Source organism: Phyllobates terribilis, unplaced genomic scaffold (assembly GCF_046119375.1).
Source record: "Phyllobates terribilis strain yellow unplaced genomic scaffold, ASM4611937v1 Scaffold_7__3_contigs__length_470593459, whole genome shotgun sequence".
NCBI classification, from domain to species: Eukaryota; Metazoa; Chordata; class Amphibia; order Anura; family Dendrobatidae; genus Phyllobates; species Phyllobates terribilis.
Genome location: NW_027362767.1, coordinates 179,209,481 through 179,228,703, shown reverse-complemented (window position 1 = coordinate 179,228,703; position 19,223 = coordinate 179,209,481). Strand labels below are relative to the sequence as shown.

At 52.5% G+C, this 19,223-nt stretch overlaps 1 protein-coding gene across 3 annotated transcripts in view; it reads left to right on the top strand.

The window, feature by feature from the left end:
* ADAMTSL4 (ADAMTS like 4) overlaps positions 1-19,223 on the top strand; it is a 201,108-nt gene that overhangs the window by 131,263 nt on the left and 50,622 nt on the right. The gene's annotated exons all lie outside the window — the stretch shown is intronic.

Here is a 19,223-nt window from a genome sequence, read left to right as displayed (position 1 = left end):
TACTGTACCAGCTGGGTGCATTGTTGAGTACTGTGCCAGCTAGGTGTATCGTTGGGTACTGTGCCTTGGGTTGTGTGCCAGCTGGGTGCATCGTTGGGTACTGTGCCAGCTGGGTGCATCGTTGGGTACTGTACAAGCTGGGTGCATTGTTGGGTACTGTACCAGCTGGGTGCATTGTTGAGTACTGTGCCAACTGGGTGCATTGTTGGGTACTGTGCCAGCTGGGTGCATCGTTGGGTACTGTGGCAGCTGAGTTCATTGTTGGGTACTGTGCCAGCTGGGTGCATCGTTGGGTATTGTGCCAGCTGGTTGCATCGTTGAGTACTGTGCCATCAAGGTGAATTGTTGAGTACTGCCCAGCTGGGTGCATCGCTGGGTACTGTGCCAGCTGGGTGCGTCGCTGGGTACTGCCCAGCTGGGTGCATCGCTGGGTACTGTGGCAGCTGAGTTCATCGTTGGGTACTGTGCCAGCTGGGTGCTTGTGGGTTGGTTGTCCTCCAAATGGTACAAAATTACTTTTAAGACCCATTTTCATTTAAAGACGAGGCATGTACCACGACAAGGGAGACTGATCATTTGTGGCGCCAGGGTCGGGACACTGATAGAAACTTGTCATATCCTTGCGGTCTCTTATGAGCCCGGTCACAGGGGCCATGAAAGGTTTATCCAAACACTAAAAAATCTCCAAAACAACAAAAGTAATGAGAAGGAATGAAATCTCCGACGGCTTTTCAGCAGGAGACATGATATGGTGGATGCTGGACGGTGAGATCATCGCTGCGCTGCCATTGTAATTAATTGGACATCCGCAGGCCGAGGCCTTTGCTTTTCTTTGCTGACCTGCGCCCTAGTTGGGACACAATCAGGCCCTCGTTGCTTGTATAAGGCAATATAATGATTCATATCCTTTTGTTGACCGATGAGCTAATAGTTTGGTCAGCATACAGGGGAACTTTCCTTGCAAAGATTTTCTGCTTTCTGAAAGGGCATCTTCAATTTTTATTTTTACTCGGTCCCGTAATGCTAATGTAAGGAATAAAACAACTTCACAAATAGCCTTCATGGAAAAATATCCTGCTGTTTTGTGTATGAAGTTCCTATGCAGACCTGTGTGTCTCTATGGCAACAGACTACAAACAAAACCTGTGTGTAGTCTGTTCCTGCAGTCATGTGATAATCTGCTCTTAGAGCCCTCATCTTCAATTTCTGGAGAGAGAGGGGGCAAAGGAAGTGGAGGAACATGTGACTTCAGCATCAGTACTTACAAAAGAATGATTTGTGGTCAGCTCACCTAGTTTTACAGGGAATCACCCAGTAGTCAACCCTGCACTCTACAAGGAGGAAGGATAGAGAGCGACAGACCCTGCACTCTACAAGGAGGAAGGATAGAGAGCGACAGACCCTGCACTCTACAAGGAGGAAGGATAGAGAGCGACAGACCCTGCACTCTACAAGGAGGAAGGATAGAGAGCGACAGACCCTGCACTCTACAAGGAGGAAGGATAGAGAGCGACAGACCCTGCACTGTACAAGGAGGAAGGATAGAGAGCGACAGACCCTCCACTCTACAAGGAGGAAGGATAGAGAGCGACAGACCCTGCACTCTACAAGGAGGAAGGATAGAGAGCGACAGACCCTGCACTCTACAAGGAGGAATGATAGAGAGCGACAGACCCTGCACTCTACAAGGAGGAAGGATAGAGAGCGACAGACCCTGCACTCTACAAGGAGGAAGGATAGAGAGCGACAGACCCTGCACTCTACAAGGAGGAAGGATAGAGAGCGACAGACCCTCCACTCTACAAGGAGGAAGGATAGAGAGCGACAGACCCTGCACTCTACAAGGAGGAAGGATAGAGAGCGACAGACCCTGCACTCTACAAGGAGGAAGGATAGAGAGCGACAGACCCTGCACTCTACAAGGAGGAAGGATAGAGAGCGACAGACCCTGCACTCTACAAGGAGGAAGGATAGAGAGCGACAGACCCTGCACTCTACAAGGAGGAAGGATAGAGAGCGACAGACCCTGCACTCTACAAGGAGGAAGGATAGAGAGCGACAGACCCTGCACTCTACAAGGAGGAAGGATAGAGAGCGACAGACCCTGCACTCTACAAGGAGGAAGGATAGAGAGCGACAGACCCTCCACTCTACAAGGAGGAAGGATACAGAGCGACAGACCCTGCACTCTACAAGGAGGAAGGATAGAGAGCGACAGACCCTGCACTCTACAAGGAGGAAGGATAGAGAGCGACAGACCCTGCACTCTACAAGGAGGAAGGATAGAGAGCGACAGACCCTGCACTCTACAAGGAGGAAGGATAGAGAGCGACAGACCCTGCACTCTACAAGGAGGAAGGATAGAGAGCGACAGACCCTCCACTCTACAAGGAGGAAGGATAGAGAGCGACAGACCCTGCACTCTACAAGGAGGAAGGATAGAGAGCGACAGACCCTGCACTCTACAAGGAGGAAGGATAGAGAGCGACAGACCCTGCACTCTACAAGGAGGAAGGATAGAGAGCGACAGACCCTGCACTCTACAAGGAGGAAGGATAGAGAGCGACAGACCCTGCACTCTACAAGGAGGAAGGATAGAGAGCGACAGACCCTGCACTCTACAAGGAGGAAGGATAGAGAGCGACAGACCCTGCACTCTACAAGGAGGAAGGATAGAGAGCGACAGACCCTCCACTCTACAAGGAGGAAGGATAGAGAGCGACAGACCCTGCACTCTACAAGGAGGAAGGATAGAGAGCGACAGACCCTGCACTCTACAAGGAGGAAGGATAGAGAGCGACAGACCCTGCACTCTACAAGGAGGAAGGATAGAGAGCGACAGACCCTGCACTCTACAAGGAGGAAGGATAGAGAGCGACAGACCCTGCACTCTACAAGGAGGAAGGATAGAGAGCGACAGACCCTCCACTCTACAAGGAGGAAGGATAGAGAGCGACAGACCCTGCACTCTACAAGGAGGAAGGATAGAGAGCGACAAACCCTGCACTCTACAAGGAGGAAGGATAGAGAGCGACAGACCCTGCACTCTACAAGGAGAAAGGATAGAGAGCGACATACCCTGCACCCTACAAGGAGGAAGGATAGAGAGCGACAGACCCTGCACCCTACAAGGAGGAAGGATAGAGAGCGACAGACCCTGCACTACACATGGAGGACAGATAGAGAGTGACAGATTCCACACTACACATGGAGGACAGGTAGAGAGTGATAGACCCCACACTACACATGGAGGACAGGGAGAGTGTGACAGACCCTGCACTACACATGGAGGACAGGTAGAGAGTGACAGACCCCGCACTGCACATGGAGGACAGTTAGAGAGTGACAGACCCCGCACTACACATGGAGGACAGGTACAGTGACAGACCCCGCACTACACATGGAGGACAGGTAGAGTGACAGACCCCGCACTACACACGGAGGACAGGTAGAGAGTGACAGACCCCACACTACACATGGAGGACAGGTAGAGAGTGACAGACCCCACACTACACATGGAGGACAGGTAGAGTGACAGACCCCACACTACACATGGAGGACAGGTAGAGAGTGACAGACCCCACACTACACATGGAGGACACAGGTAGAGTGACAGACCCCACACTACACACGGAGGACAGGTAAAGAGTGACAGACCCCACACTACACATGGAGGACAGGTAGAGCGTGACAGACCCCACACTACACATGGAGGACAGGTAGAGAGTGACAGACCCCACACTACACATGGAGGACAGGTAGAGAGTGACAGACCCCACACTACACATGGAGGACAGGTAGAGAGTGACAGACCCCACACTACACATGGAGGACAGGTAGAGAGTGACAGACCCCACACTACACACGGAGGACAGGTAAAGAGTGACAGACCCCACACTACACATGGAGGACAGGTAGAGCGTGACAGACCCCACACTGCACATGGAGGACAGGTAGAGAGTGACAGACCCCACACTACACATGGAGGACAGGTAGAGAGTGACAGACTCCACACTACACGTGGAGGGCAGGTAGAGAGTGATAGACCCCACACTACACATGGAGGACAGGGAGAGTGTGACACAACCCACACTACACATGGAGGACAGGTAGAGAGTGACAGACCCCACACTACACATGGAGGACAGGGAGAGTGTGACAGACCCTGCACTCTACAAGGAGGAAGGATAGAGAGCGACAGACCCCACACTACACAAGGAGGACAGATAGAGAGTGACAGACCCCGCACTACACATGGAGGACAGATAGAGAGTGACAAACCCCGCACTACACATGGAAGACAGGTAGAGAGTGACAGACCCCACACTACACATGGAGGACAGGTAGAGTGACAGACCCCACACTACACATGGAGGACAGGTAGAGAGTGACAGACCCCACACTACACATGGAGGACAGGTAGAGATGACAGACCCCACACTACACATGGAGGACAGGTAGAGAGTGACAGATCCCAAACTACACGTGGAGGACAGGTAGAGATGACAGACCCCACACTACACATGGAGGACAGGTAGAGAGTGACAGACCCCACACTACACATGGAGGACAGGTAGAGAGTGACAGACCCCGCACTACACATGGAGGACAGGTAGAGAGTGACAGACCCCACACTACACATGGAGGACAGGTAGAGAGTTACAGACCCCACACTACACATGGAGGACAGGTAGAGAGTGACAGACCCCACACTACACATGGAGGACAGGTAGAGAGTGACAGAACCCACACTACACATGGAGAACAGGTAGAGAGTGACAGACCCCACACTACACATGGAGGACAGGTAGAGAGTGACAGATCCCACACTACACATGGAGGACAGGTAGAGAGTGACAGACCATCGCACTACACATGAAGGACAGGTACAGAGTGACAGACCCCACACTACACATGGAGGACAGGTAGAGAGTGACAGACTCCACACTACACATGGAGGACAGGTAGAGAGTGACAGACTCCACACTACACATGGAGGACAGGTAGAGAGTGACAGACTCCACACTACACATGGAGGACAGGTAGAGAGTGACAGACTCCACACTACACATGGAGGACAGGTAGAGAGTTACAGACCCCACACTACACATGGAGGACAGGTAGAGAGTGACAGACCCCACACTACACATGGAGGACAGGTAGAGAGTGACAGACCCCACACTACACATGGAGGACAGGTAGAGAGTGATAGACCCCGCACTACACATGGAAGACAGGGAGAGAGTGACCGATCCCACACTACACATGGAGGACAGGTAGAGAGTGACATACCCCACATTACACATGGAGGACAGGTAGAGAGTGACGGACCCCACACTACACATGGAAGACAGGTAGAGAGTGACAGATCCCACGTTACACATGGAGGACAGGTAGAGAGTGACAGACCCCACACTACACATGGAGGACAGGTAGAGAGTGACAGATCCCACACTATACATGGAGGACAGGTAGAGTGACAGACCCCACACTACACATGGAGGACAGGTAGAGAGTGACAGACCCCACACTACACATGGAGGACAGGTAGAGAGTGACAGATCCCACATTACACATGGAGGACAGGTAGAGAGTGACAGACCCCACACTACACATGGAGGACAGGTAGAGAGTGACAGATCCCACACTATACATGGAGGACAGGTAGAGTGACAGACCCCACACTACACATGGAGGACAGGTAGAGAGTGACAGACCCCACACTACACATGGAGGACATGTAGAGAGTGACATACCCCACACTACACATGGAGGACAGGTAGAGAGTGACAGACCCCACATTACACATGGAAGACAGGTAGAGAGTGACAGACCCCACACTACACATGGAGGACAGGTAGAGAGTGACAGATCCCACACTATACATGGAGGACAGGTAGAGTGACAGACCCCACACTACACATGGAGGACAGGTAGAGAGTGACAGACCCCACACTACACATGCTGGACAGGTAGAGAGTGACATACCCCACACTACACATGGAGGACAGGTAGAGAGTGACAGACCCCACACTACACATGGAAGACAGGTAGAGAGTGACAGATCCCACATTACACATGGAAGACAGGTAGAGAGTGACAGACCCCACACTACACATGGAGGACAGGTATAGAGTGACAGACCCCGCACTACACATGGAGGACAGGTAGAGAGTGACAGACCCCGCACTACACATGGAAGACTAGTAGAGAGTGACAGATCCCACACTACACATGGAGGACAGGTAGAGAGTGACAGACCACGCACTACACATGGTGGACAGGTAGAGAGTGACAGACCTCACACTACACATGGAGGACAGGTAGAGAGTGACAGACCCCGCACTACACATGAAGGACAGGTAGAGAGTGACAGACCCCACACTACACATGGAGGACAGGTAGAGAGTGACAGACCCCACACTACACATGGAGGACAGGTAGAGAGTTACAGACCCCACACTACACATGGAGGACAGGTAGAGAGTGACAGACCCCGCACTACACATGGAGGACAGGTAGAGAGTGACAGACCCCACACTACACATGGAGGACAGGTAGAGAGTGACATACCCCACACTACACATGGAGGACAGGTAGAGAGTGACAGACCCCACACTACACATGGAGGACAGGTAGAGAGTGACAGACCCCACACTACACATGGAGGACAGGTAGAGAGTGACAGACCCCACACTACACATGGAGGACAGGTAGAGAGTGACAGACCCCACACTACACATGGAGGACAGGTAGAGAGTGACAGACCCCACACTACACATGGAAGACAGGTAGAGAGTGACAGACCTCACACTACACATGGAGGACAGGTAGAGAGTGACAGACCCCACACTACACATGGAGGACAGGTAGAGAGTGACAGACCTCACACTACACATGGAGGACAGGTAGAGAGTGACAGACCCCACACTACACATGGAGGACAGGTAGAGAGTGACCGATCCCACACTACACATGCAGGACAGGTAGAGAGTGACAGACCCCGCACTACACATGGAAGACAGGGAGAGAGTGACCGATCCCACACTACACATGGAGAACAGGTAGAGAGTGACATACCCCACACTACACATGGAGGACAGGTAGAGAGTGACAGACCCCACACTACACATGGAAGACAGGTAGAGAGTGACAGATCCCACATTACACATGGAGGACAGGTAGAGAGTGACAGATCCCACACTATACATGGAGGACAGATAGAGAGTGACAGATCCCACACTATACATGGAGGACAGGTAGAGTGACAGACCCCACACTACACATGGAGGACAAGTAGAGAGTGACAGACCCCACACTACACATGCTGGACAGGTAGATAGTGACATACCCCACACTACACATGGAGGACAGGTAGAGAGTGACAGACCCCACACTACACATGGAAGACAGGTAGAGAGTGACAGATCCCACATTACACATGGAAGACAGGTAGAGAGTGACAGACCCCACACTACACATGGAGGACAGGTAGAGAGTGACAGACCCCGCACTACACATGGAGGACAGGTAGAGAGTGACAGACCCCACACTACACATGGAGGACAGGTAGAGAGTGACAGACCCCGCACTACACATGGAGGACTAGTAGAGAGTGACAGATCCCACACTACACATGGAGGACAGGTAGTGAGTGACAGACCCCACACTACACATGGAGGACAGGTAGAGAGTGACAGACCCCACACTACACATGGAGGACAGGTAGAGAGTGACAGACCCCACACTACACATGGAGGACAGGTAGAGAGTGACAGACCCCACAATACACATGGAGGACAGGTACAGAGTGGCAGACCCCACACTACACATTGAGGACAGGGAGAGAGTGACAGACCCCACACTACACATGGAGGACAGGTAGAGTGACAGACCCCACACTACACATGGAGGACAAGTAGAGAGTGACAGACCCCACACTACACATGCTGGACAGGTAGAGTGACAGACCCCACACTACACATGGAGGACAGGTAGAGAGTGACAGACCCCACACTACACATGGAAGACAGGTAGAGAGTGACAGATCCCACATTACACATGGAAGACAGGTAGAGAGTGACAGACCCCACACTACACATGGAGGACAGGTAGAGAGTGACAGACCCCACACTACACATGGAAGACAGGTAGAGAGTGACAGATCCCACATTACACATGGAAGACAGGTAGAGAGTGACAGACCCCACACTACACATGGAGGACAGGTAGAGAGTGACAGACCCCGCACTAAACATGGAAGACTAGTAGAGAGTGACAGATCCCACACTACACATGGAGGACAGGTAGAGTGACAGACCCCGCACTACACATGGAGGACAGGTAGAGAGTGACAGACCCCACACTACACATGGAGGTCAGGTAGAGAGTGACAGACCCCACACTACACATGGAGGACAGGTAGAGAGTGACAGACCCCACACTACACACTGAGAACAGGTACAGAGTGACAGACCCCACACTACACATGGAGGACAGGTAGAGAGTGACAGACCCCACACTACACATGGAGGTCAGGTAGAGAGTGACAGACCCCACACTACACATGGAGGACAGGTAGAGAGTGACAGACCCCACACTACACATGGAGGACAGGTAGAGTGACAGACCCCGCACTACACATGGAGGACAGGTAGAGAGTGACAGACCCCACACTACACATGGAGGTCAGGTAGAGAGTGACAGACCCCGCACTACACATGGAGGACAGGTAGAGAGTGACAGACCCCACACTACACATGGAGGTCAGGTAGAGAGTGACAGACCCCACACTACACATGGAGGACAGGGAGAGAGTGACAGACCCCACACTACACATGGAGGACAGGTAGAGAGTGACAGACCCCGCACTATACAAGGAGGACAGGTAGAGAGTGACAGACCCCGCACTACACATGGAAGACTAGTAGAGAGTGACAGATCCCACACTACACATGGAGGACAGGTAGAGAGTGACAGACCCCGCACTACACATGGAAGACTAGTAGAGAGTGACAGATCCCACACTACACATGGAGGACAGGTAGAGAGTGACAGACCCCGCACTACACATGGAGGACAGGTAGAGAGTGACAGACCCAACACTACAGATGGAGAACAGGTAGAGAGTGACAGACCCCACACTACACATGGAGGACAGGTAGAGAGTGACAGACCCCGCACTACACATGGAGGACAGGTAGAGAGTGACAGACCCCACACTACACATGGAGGACAGGTAGAGAGTGACAGACCCCAAACTACACATGGAGGACAGGTAGAGAGTTACAGACCCCACACTACACATGGAGGACAGGTAGAGAGTGACAGACCCCGCACTACACATGGAGTACAGGTAGAGAGTGACAGACCCCACACTACACATGGAGGACAGGTAGAGAGTGACATACCCCACACTACACATGGAGGAAAGGTAGAGAGTGACAGACCCCGCACTATACAAGGAGGACAGGTAGAGAGTGACAGACCCCCACTACACATGAAAGACTAGTAGAGAGTGACAGATCCCACACTACACATGGAGGACAGGTAGAGAGTGACAGACCCCGCACTACACATGGAGGACAGGTAGAGAGTGACAGACCTCACACTACACATGGAGGACAGGTAGAGAGTGACAGACCCCGCACTACACATGGAGGACAGGTAGAGAGTGACAGACCCCACACTACACATGGAGGACAGGTAGAGAGTGACAGACCCACACTACACATGGAGGACAGGTATAGAGTTACAGACCCCACACTACACATGGAGGACAGGTAGAGAGTGACAGACCCCACACTACACATGGAGGACAGGTAGAGAGTGACAGACCCCACATTACACATGGAGGACAGGTAGAGAGTGACATACCCCACACTACACATGGAGGACAGGTAGAGAGTGACAGACCCCACACTACACATGGAGGACAGGTAGAGAGTGACAGACTTCACACTACACATGGAGGACAGGTAGAGAGTGACAGACCCCACACTACACATGGAGGACAGGTAGAGAGTGACAGACCCCACACTACACATGGAGGACAGGTAGAGAGTGACAGACCCCGCACTACACATGGAAGACAGGGAGAGAGTGACCGATCCCACACTACACATGGAGGACAGGTAGAGAGTGACATACCCCACACTACACATGGAGGACAGGTAGAGAGTGACAGACCCCACACTACACATGGAAGACAGGTAGAGAGTGACAGATCCCACATTACACATGGAGGACAGGTAGAGAGTGACAGACCCCACACTACACATGGAGGACAGGTAGAGAGTGACAGACCCCACACTACACATGGAGGACAGGTAGAGAGTGACAGATCCTACACTACACATGGAGGACAGGTAGAGAGTGACAGACCCCACAGTCTACATGGAGGACAGGTAGAGTGACAGACCCCGCACTACACATGGAGGACAGGTAGAGAGTGACAGACCCCACACTACACATGGAGGACAGGTAGAGAGTGACAGATCCCACATTACACATGGAGGACAGGTAGAGAGTGACAGACCCCACACTACACATGGAGGACAGGTAGAGAGTGAAAGATCCCACACTATACATGGAGGACAGGTAGAGAGTGACAGATCCCACACTACACATGGAGGACAGGTAGAGAGTGACAGATCCCACACTACACATGGAGGACAGGTAGAGAATGACAGACCCCACACTACACATGGAAGACAGGTAGAGAGTGACAGATCCCACATTACACATGGAAGACAGGTAGAGAGTGACAGACCCCACACTACACATGGAGGACAGGTAGAGAGTGACAGACCCCGCACTGCACATGGAGGACAGGTAGAGAGTGACAGACCCCACACTACACATCGAGGACAAGTAGAGAGTGACAGACGCCACACTACATATGCTGGACAGGTAGAGAGTGACAGACCCCACACTACACATGGAGGACAGGTAGAGAATGACAGACCCCACACTACACATGGAGGACAGGTAGAGAATGACAGACCCCACACTACACATGGAAGACAGGTAGAGAGTGACAGATCCCACATTACACATGGAAGACAGGTAGAGAGTGACAGACCCCACACTACACATGGAGGACAGGTAGAGAGTGACAGACCCCGCACTGCACATGGAGGACAGGTAGAGAGTGACAGACCCCGCACTACACATGGAAGACTAGTAGAGAGTGACAGATCCCACACTACACATGGAGAACAGGTAGAGTGACAGACCCCGCACTACACATGGAGGACAGGTAGAGAGTGACAGACCCCACACTACACATGGAGGACAGGTAGAGAGTGACAGACCCCACACTACACATGGAGGACAGGTAGAGAGTGACAGACCCCACACTACACACTGAGGACAGGTACAGAGTGACAGACCCCACACTACACATGGAGGACAGGGAGAGAGTGACAGACCCCACACTACACATGGAGGACAGGTAGAGTGACAGACCCCACACTACACATGGAGGACAGGTAGAGAGTGACAGACCCCACACTACACATGGAGGACAGGTAGAGAGTGACAGACCCCACACTACACATGGAGGACAGGTAGAGAGTGACAGACCCCACACTACACATGGAGGACAGGTAGAGAGTGACAGACCCCACACTACACATGGAGGACAGGTAGAGATTTACAGACCCCACACTACACATGGAGGACAGGTAGAGAGTTACAGACCCCACACTACACATGGAGGACAGGTAGAGAGTGACAGACCCCGCACTACACATGGAGGACAGGTAGAGAGTGACAGACCCCACACTACACATGGAGGACAGGTAGAGAGTGACAGACCCCGCACTACACTTGGAGGACAGGTAGAGAGTGACAGATCCCACACTACACATAGAGGACAGGTAGAGAGTGACAGACCCCGCACTACACATGGAGAACAGGTAGAGAGTGACAGACCCCGCACTACACATGGAGGACAGGTAGAGAGTGACAGACCTCACACTACACATGGAGAACAGGTAGAGAGTGACAGATCCCACACTACACATGGAGGACAGGTAGAGAGTGACAGACCCCGCACTACACATGGAGAACAGGTAGAGAGTGACAGATCCCACACTACACATGGAGGACAGGTAGAGAGTGACAGACCCCGCACTACACATGGAGGACAGGTAGAGAGTGACAGACCTCACACTACACATGGAGGACAGGTAGAGAGTGACAGACCCCGCACTACACATGGAGGACAGGTAGAGAGTGACAGACCCCACACTACACATGGAGGACAGGTAGAGAGTGACAGATCCCACACTACACATGGAGGACAGGTAGAGAGTGACAGACCCCACACTACACATGGAGGACAGGTAGAGAGTGACAGACCCCACACTACACATGGAGGACAGGTAGAGAGTGACAGACCCCACACTACACATGGAGGACAGGTAGAGATTTACAGACCCCACACTACACATGGAGGACAGGTAGAGAGTGACAGACCCCGCACTACACATGGAGGACAGGTGGAGAGTGACAGACCCCACACTACACATGGAGGACAGGTAGAGAGTGACATACCCCGCACTACACATGGAGGACAGGTACAGAGTGACAGACCCCACACTACACATGGAGGACAGGTAGAGAGTGACAGACCCCACGCTACACATGGAGGACAGGTAGAGAGTGACAGATCCCACACTACACATGGAGGACAGGTAGAGAGTGGCAGACCCCGCACTACACATGGAGGACAGGTAGAGAGTGACAGACCCCACACTACACATGGAGGACAGGGAGAGAGTGACAGACCCCACACTACACATGGAGGACAGGTAGAGAGTGACAAATCCCACACTACACATGGAGGACAGGTAGAGAGTGACAGACCCCACACTACACATGGAGGACAGGTAGAGAGTGACAGACCCCACACTACACATGGAGGACAGGTAGAGAGTGACAGACCCCACACTACACATGGAGGACAGGTAGAGAGTGACAGACCCCACACTACACATGGAGGACAGGTAGAGAGTGACAGACCCCACACTACACATGGAAGACAGGTAGAGAGTGACAGACCTCACACTACACATGGAGGACAGGTAGAGAGTGACAGACCCCACACTACACATGGAGGACAGGTAGAGAGTGACAGACCTCACACTACACATGGAGGACAGGTAGAGAGTGACAGACCCCACACTACACATGGAGGACAGGTAGAGAGTGACCGATCCCACACTACACATGCAGGACAGGTAGAGAGTGACAGACCCCGCACTACACATGGAAGACAGGGAGAGAGTGACCGATCCCACACTACACATGGAGAACAGGTAGAGAGTGACATACCCCACACTACACATGGAGGACAGGTAGAGAGTGACAGACCCCACACTACACATGGAAGACAGGTAGAGAGTGACAGATCCCACATTACACATGGAGGACAGGTAGAGAGTGACAGATCCCACACTATACATGGAGGACAGATAGAGAGTGACAGATCCCACACTATACATGGAGGACAGGTAGAGTGACAGACCCCACACTACACATGGAGGACAAGTAGAGAGTGACAGACCCCACACTACACATGCTGGACAGGTAGATAGTGACATACCCCACACTACACATGGAGGACAGGTAGAGAGTGACAGACCCCACACTACACATGGAAGACAGGTAGAGAGTGACAGATCCCACATTACACATGGAAGACAGGTAGAGAGTGACAGACCCCACACTACACATGGAGGACAGGTAGAGAGTGACAGACCCCGCACTACACATGGAGGACAGGTAGAGAGTGACAGACCCCGCACTACACATGGAGGACTAGTAGAGAGTGACAGATCCCACACTACACATGGAGGACAGGTAGTGAGTGACAGACCCCACACTACACATGGAGGACAGGTAGAGAGTGACAGACCCCACACTACACATGGAGGACAGGTAGAGAGTGACAGACCCCACACTACACATGGAGGACAGGTAGAGAGTGACAGACCCCACAATACACATGGAGGACAGGTACAGAGTGACAGACCCCACACTACACATTGAGGACAGGGAGAGAGTGACAGACCCCACACTACACATGGAGGACAGGTAGAGTGACAGACCCCACACTACACATGGAGGACAAGTAGAGAGTGACAGACCCCACACTACACATGCTGGACAGGTAGAAAGTGGCAGACCCCATACTACACATGGAGGACAGGTAGAGAGTGACAGACCCCACACTACACATGGAAGACAGGTAGAGAGTGACAGATCCCACATTACACATGGAAGACAGGTAGAGAGTGACAGACCCCACACTACACATGGAGGACAGGTAGAGAGTGACAGACCCCGCACTAAACATGGAAGACTAGTAGAGAGTGACAGATCCCACACTACACATGGAGGACAGGTAGAGTGACAGACCCCGCACTACACATGGAGGACAGGTAGAGAGTGACAGACCCCACACTACACATGGAGGTCAGGTAGAGAGTGACAGACCCCACACTACACATGGAGGACAGGTAGAGAGTGACAGACCCCACACTACACACTGAGAACAGGTACAGAGTGACAGACCCCACACTACACATGGAGGACAGGTAGAGAGTGACAGACCCCACACTACACATGGAGGTCAGGTAGAGAGTGACAGACCCCACACTACACATGGAGGACAGGTAGAGAGTGACAGACCCCACACTACACATGGAGGACAGGTAGAGAGTGACAGACCCCGCACTACACATGGAGGACAGGTAGAGAGTGACAGACCCCACACTACACATGGAGGTCAGGTAGAGAGTGACAGACCCCGCACTACACATGGAGGACAGGTAGAGAGTGACAGACCCCACACTACACATGGAGGTCAGGTAGAGAGTGACAGACCCCACACTACACATGGAGGACAGGGAGAGAGTGACAGACCCCACACTACACATGGAGGACAGGTAGAGAGTGACAGACCCCGCACTATACAAGGAGGACAGGTAGAGAGTGACAGACCCCGCACTACACATGGAAGACTAGTAGAGAGTGACAGATCCCACACTACACATGGAGGACAGGTAGAGAGTGACAGACCCCGCACTACACATGGAAGACTAGTAGAGAGTGACAGATCCCACACTACACATGGAGGACAGGTAGAGCGTGACAGACCCCGCACTACACATGGAGGACAGGTAGAGAGTGACAGACCCAACACTACAGATGGAGAACAGGTAGAGAGTGACAGACCCCACACTACACATGGAGGACAGGTAGAGAGTGACAGACCCCGCACTACACATGGAGGACAGGTAGAAAGTGACAGACCCCACACTACACATGGAGGACAGGTAGAGAGTGACAGACCCCAAACTACACATGGAGGACAGGTAGAGAGTTACAGACCCCACACTACACATGGAGGACAGGTAGAGAGTGACAGACCCCGCACTACACATGGAGTACAGGTAGAGAGTGACAGACCCCACACTACACATGGAGGACAGGTAGAGAGTGACATACCCCACACTACACATGGAGGACAGGTAGAGAGTGACAGACCCCGCACTATACAAGGAGGACAGGTAGAGAGTGACAGACCCCGCACTACACATGAAAGACTAGTAGAGAGTGACAGATCCCACACTACACATGGAGGACAGGTAGAGAGTGACAGACCCCGCACTACACATGGAGGACAGGTAGAGAGTGACAGACCTCACACTACACATGGAGGACAGGTAGAGAGTGACAGACCCCGCACTACACATGGAGGACAGGTAGAGAGTGACAGACCCCACACTACTCATGGAGGACAGGTAGAGAGTGACAGACCCACACTACACATGGAGGACAGGTATAGAGTTACAGACCCCACACTACACATGGAGGACAGGTAGAGAGTGACAGACCCCACACTACACATGGAGGACAGGTAGAGAGTGACAGACCCCACATTACACATGGAGGACAGGTAGAGAGTGACATACCCCACACTACACATGGAGGACAGGTAGAGAGTGACAGACCCCACACTACACATGGAGGACAGGTAGAGAGTGACAGACTTCACACTACACATGGAGGACAGGTAGAGAGTGACAGACCCCACACTACACATGGAGGACAGGTAGAGAGTGACAGACCCCACACTACACATGGAGGACAGGTAGAGAGTGACAGACCCCGCACTACACATGGAAGACAGGGAGAGAGTGACCGATCCCACACTACACATGGAGGACAGGTAGAGAGTGACATACCCCACACTACACATGGAGGACAGGTAGAGAGTGACAGACCCCACACTACACATGGAAGACAGGTAGAGAGTGACAGATCCCACATTACACATGGAGGACAGGTAGAGAGTGACAGACCCCACACTACACATGGAGGACAGGTAGAGAGTGACAGACCCCACACTACACATGGAGGACAGGTAGAGAGTGACAGATCCTACACTACACATGGAGGACAGGTAGAGAGTGACAGACCCCACAGTCTACATGGAGGACAGGTAGAGTGACAGACCCCGCACTACACATGGAGGACAGGTAGAGAGTGACAGACCCCACACTACACATGGAGGACAGGTAGAGAGTGACAGATCCCACATTACACATGGAGGACAGGTAGAGAGTGACAGAGCCCACACTACACATGGAGGACAGGTAGAGAGTGAAAGATCCCACACTATACATGGAGGACAGGTAGAGAGTGACAGATCTCACACTACACATGGAGGACAGGTAGAGTGACAGACCCCACACTACACATCGAGGACAAGTAGAGAGTGACAGACGCCACACTACATATGCTGGACAGGTAGAGAGTGACAGACCCCGCACTACACATGGAGGACAGGTAGAGAATGACAGACCCCACACTACACATGGAGGACAGGTAGAGAATGACAGACCCCACACTACACATGGAAGACAGGTAGAGAGTGACAGATCCCACATTACACATGGAAGACAGGTAGAGAGTGACAGACCCCACACTACACATGGAGGACAGGTAGAGAGTGACAGACCCCGCACTGCACATGGAGGACAGGTAGAGAGTGACAGACCCCGCACTACACATGGAAGACTAGTAGAGAGTGACAGATCCCACACTACACATGGAGAACAGGTAGAGTGACAGACCCCGCACTACACATGGAGGACAGGTAGAGAGTGACAGACCCCACACTACACATGGAGGACAGGTAGAGAGTGACAGACCCCACACTACACATGGAGGACAGGTAGAGAGTGACAGACCCCACACTACACACTGAGGACAGGTACAGAGTGACAGACCCCACACTACACATGGAGGACAGGGAGAGAGTGACAGACCCCACACTACACATGGAGGACAGGTAGAGTGACAGACCCCACACTACACATGGAGGACAGGTAGAGAGTGACAGACCCCACACTACACATGGAGGACAGGTATAGAGTTACAGACCCCACACTACACATGGAGGACAGGTAGAGAGTGACAGACCCCGCACTACACATGGAAGACTAGTAGAGAGTGACAGATCCCACACTACACATGGAGAACAGGTAGAGTGACAGACCCCGCACTACACATGGAGGACAGGTAGAGAGTGACAGACCCCACACTACACATGGAGGACAGGTAGAGAGTGACAGACCCCACACTACACATGGAGGACAGGTAGAGAGTGACAGACCCCACACTACACACTGAGGACAGGTACAGAGTGACAGACCCCACACTACACATGGAGGACAGGGAGAGAGTGACAGACCCCACACTACACATGGAGGACAGGTAGAGTGACAGACCCCACACTACACATGGAGGACAGGTAGAGAGTGACAGACCCACACTACACATGGAGGACAGGTATAGAGTTACAGACCCCACACTACACATGGAGGACAGGTAGAGAGTGACAGACCCCACACTACACATGGAGGACAGGGAGAGAGTGACAGACCCCACACTACACATGGAGGACAGGTAGAGAGTGACAGACCCCACACTACACACTGAGGACAGGTACAGAGTGACAGACCCCACACTACACATGGAGGACAGGGAGAGAGTGACAGACCTCACACTACACATGGAGGACAGGTAGAGAGTGACAGACCCCACACTACACATGGAGGACAGGTAGAGAGTGACAGACCCACACTACACATGGAGGACAGGTATAGAGTTACAGACCCCACACTACACATGGAGGACAGGTAGAGAGTGACAGACCCCACACTACACATGGAGGACAGGTAGAGAGTGACAGACCCCACATTACACATGGAGGACAGGTAGAGAGTGACAGACCCCACACTACACATGGAGGACAGGTAGAGAGTGACAGACCCCACACTACACATGGAGGACAGGTAGAGAGTGACAGACCCCGCACTACACATGGAAGACAGGGAGAGAGTGACCGATCCCACACTACACATGGAGGACAGGTAGAGAGTGACATACCCCACACTACACATGGAGGACAGGTAGAGAGTGACAGACCCCACACTACACATGGAAGACAGGTAGAGAGTGACAGATCCCACATTACACATGGAGGACAGGTAGAGAGTGACAGACCCCACACTACACATGGAGGACAGGTAGAGAGTGACAGACCCCACACTACACATGGAGGACAGGTAGAGAGTGACAGATCCTACACTACACATGGAGGACAGGTAGAGAGTGACAGACCCCACAGTCTACATGGAGGACAGGTAGAGTGACAGACCCCGCACTACACATGGAGGACAGGTAGAGAGTGACAGACCCCACACTACACATGGAGGACAGGTAGAGAGTGACAGATCCCACATTACACATGGAGGACAGGTAGAGAGTGACAGACCCCACACTACACATGGAGGACAGGTAGAGAGTGAAAGATCCCACACTATACATGGAGGACAGGTAGAGAGTGACAGATCCCACACTACACATGGAGGACAGGTAGAGTGACAGACCCCACACTACACATCGAGGACAAGTAGAGAGTGACAGACGCCACACTACATATGCTGGACAGGTAGAGAGTGACAGACCCCACACTACACATGGAGGACAGGTAGAGAATGACAGACCCCACACTACACATGGAGGACAGGTAGAGAATGACAGACCCCACACTACACATGGAAGACAGGTAGAGAGTGACAGATCCCACATTACACATGGAAGACAGGTAGAGAGTGACAGACCCCACACTACACATGGAG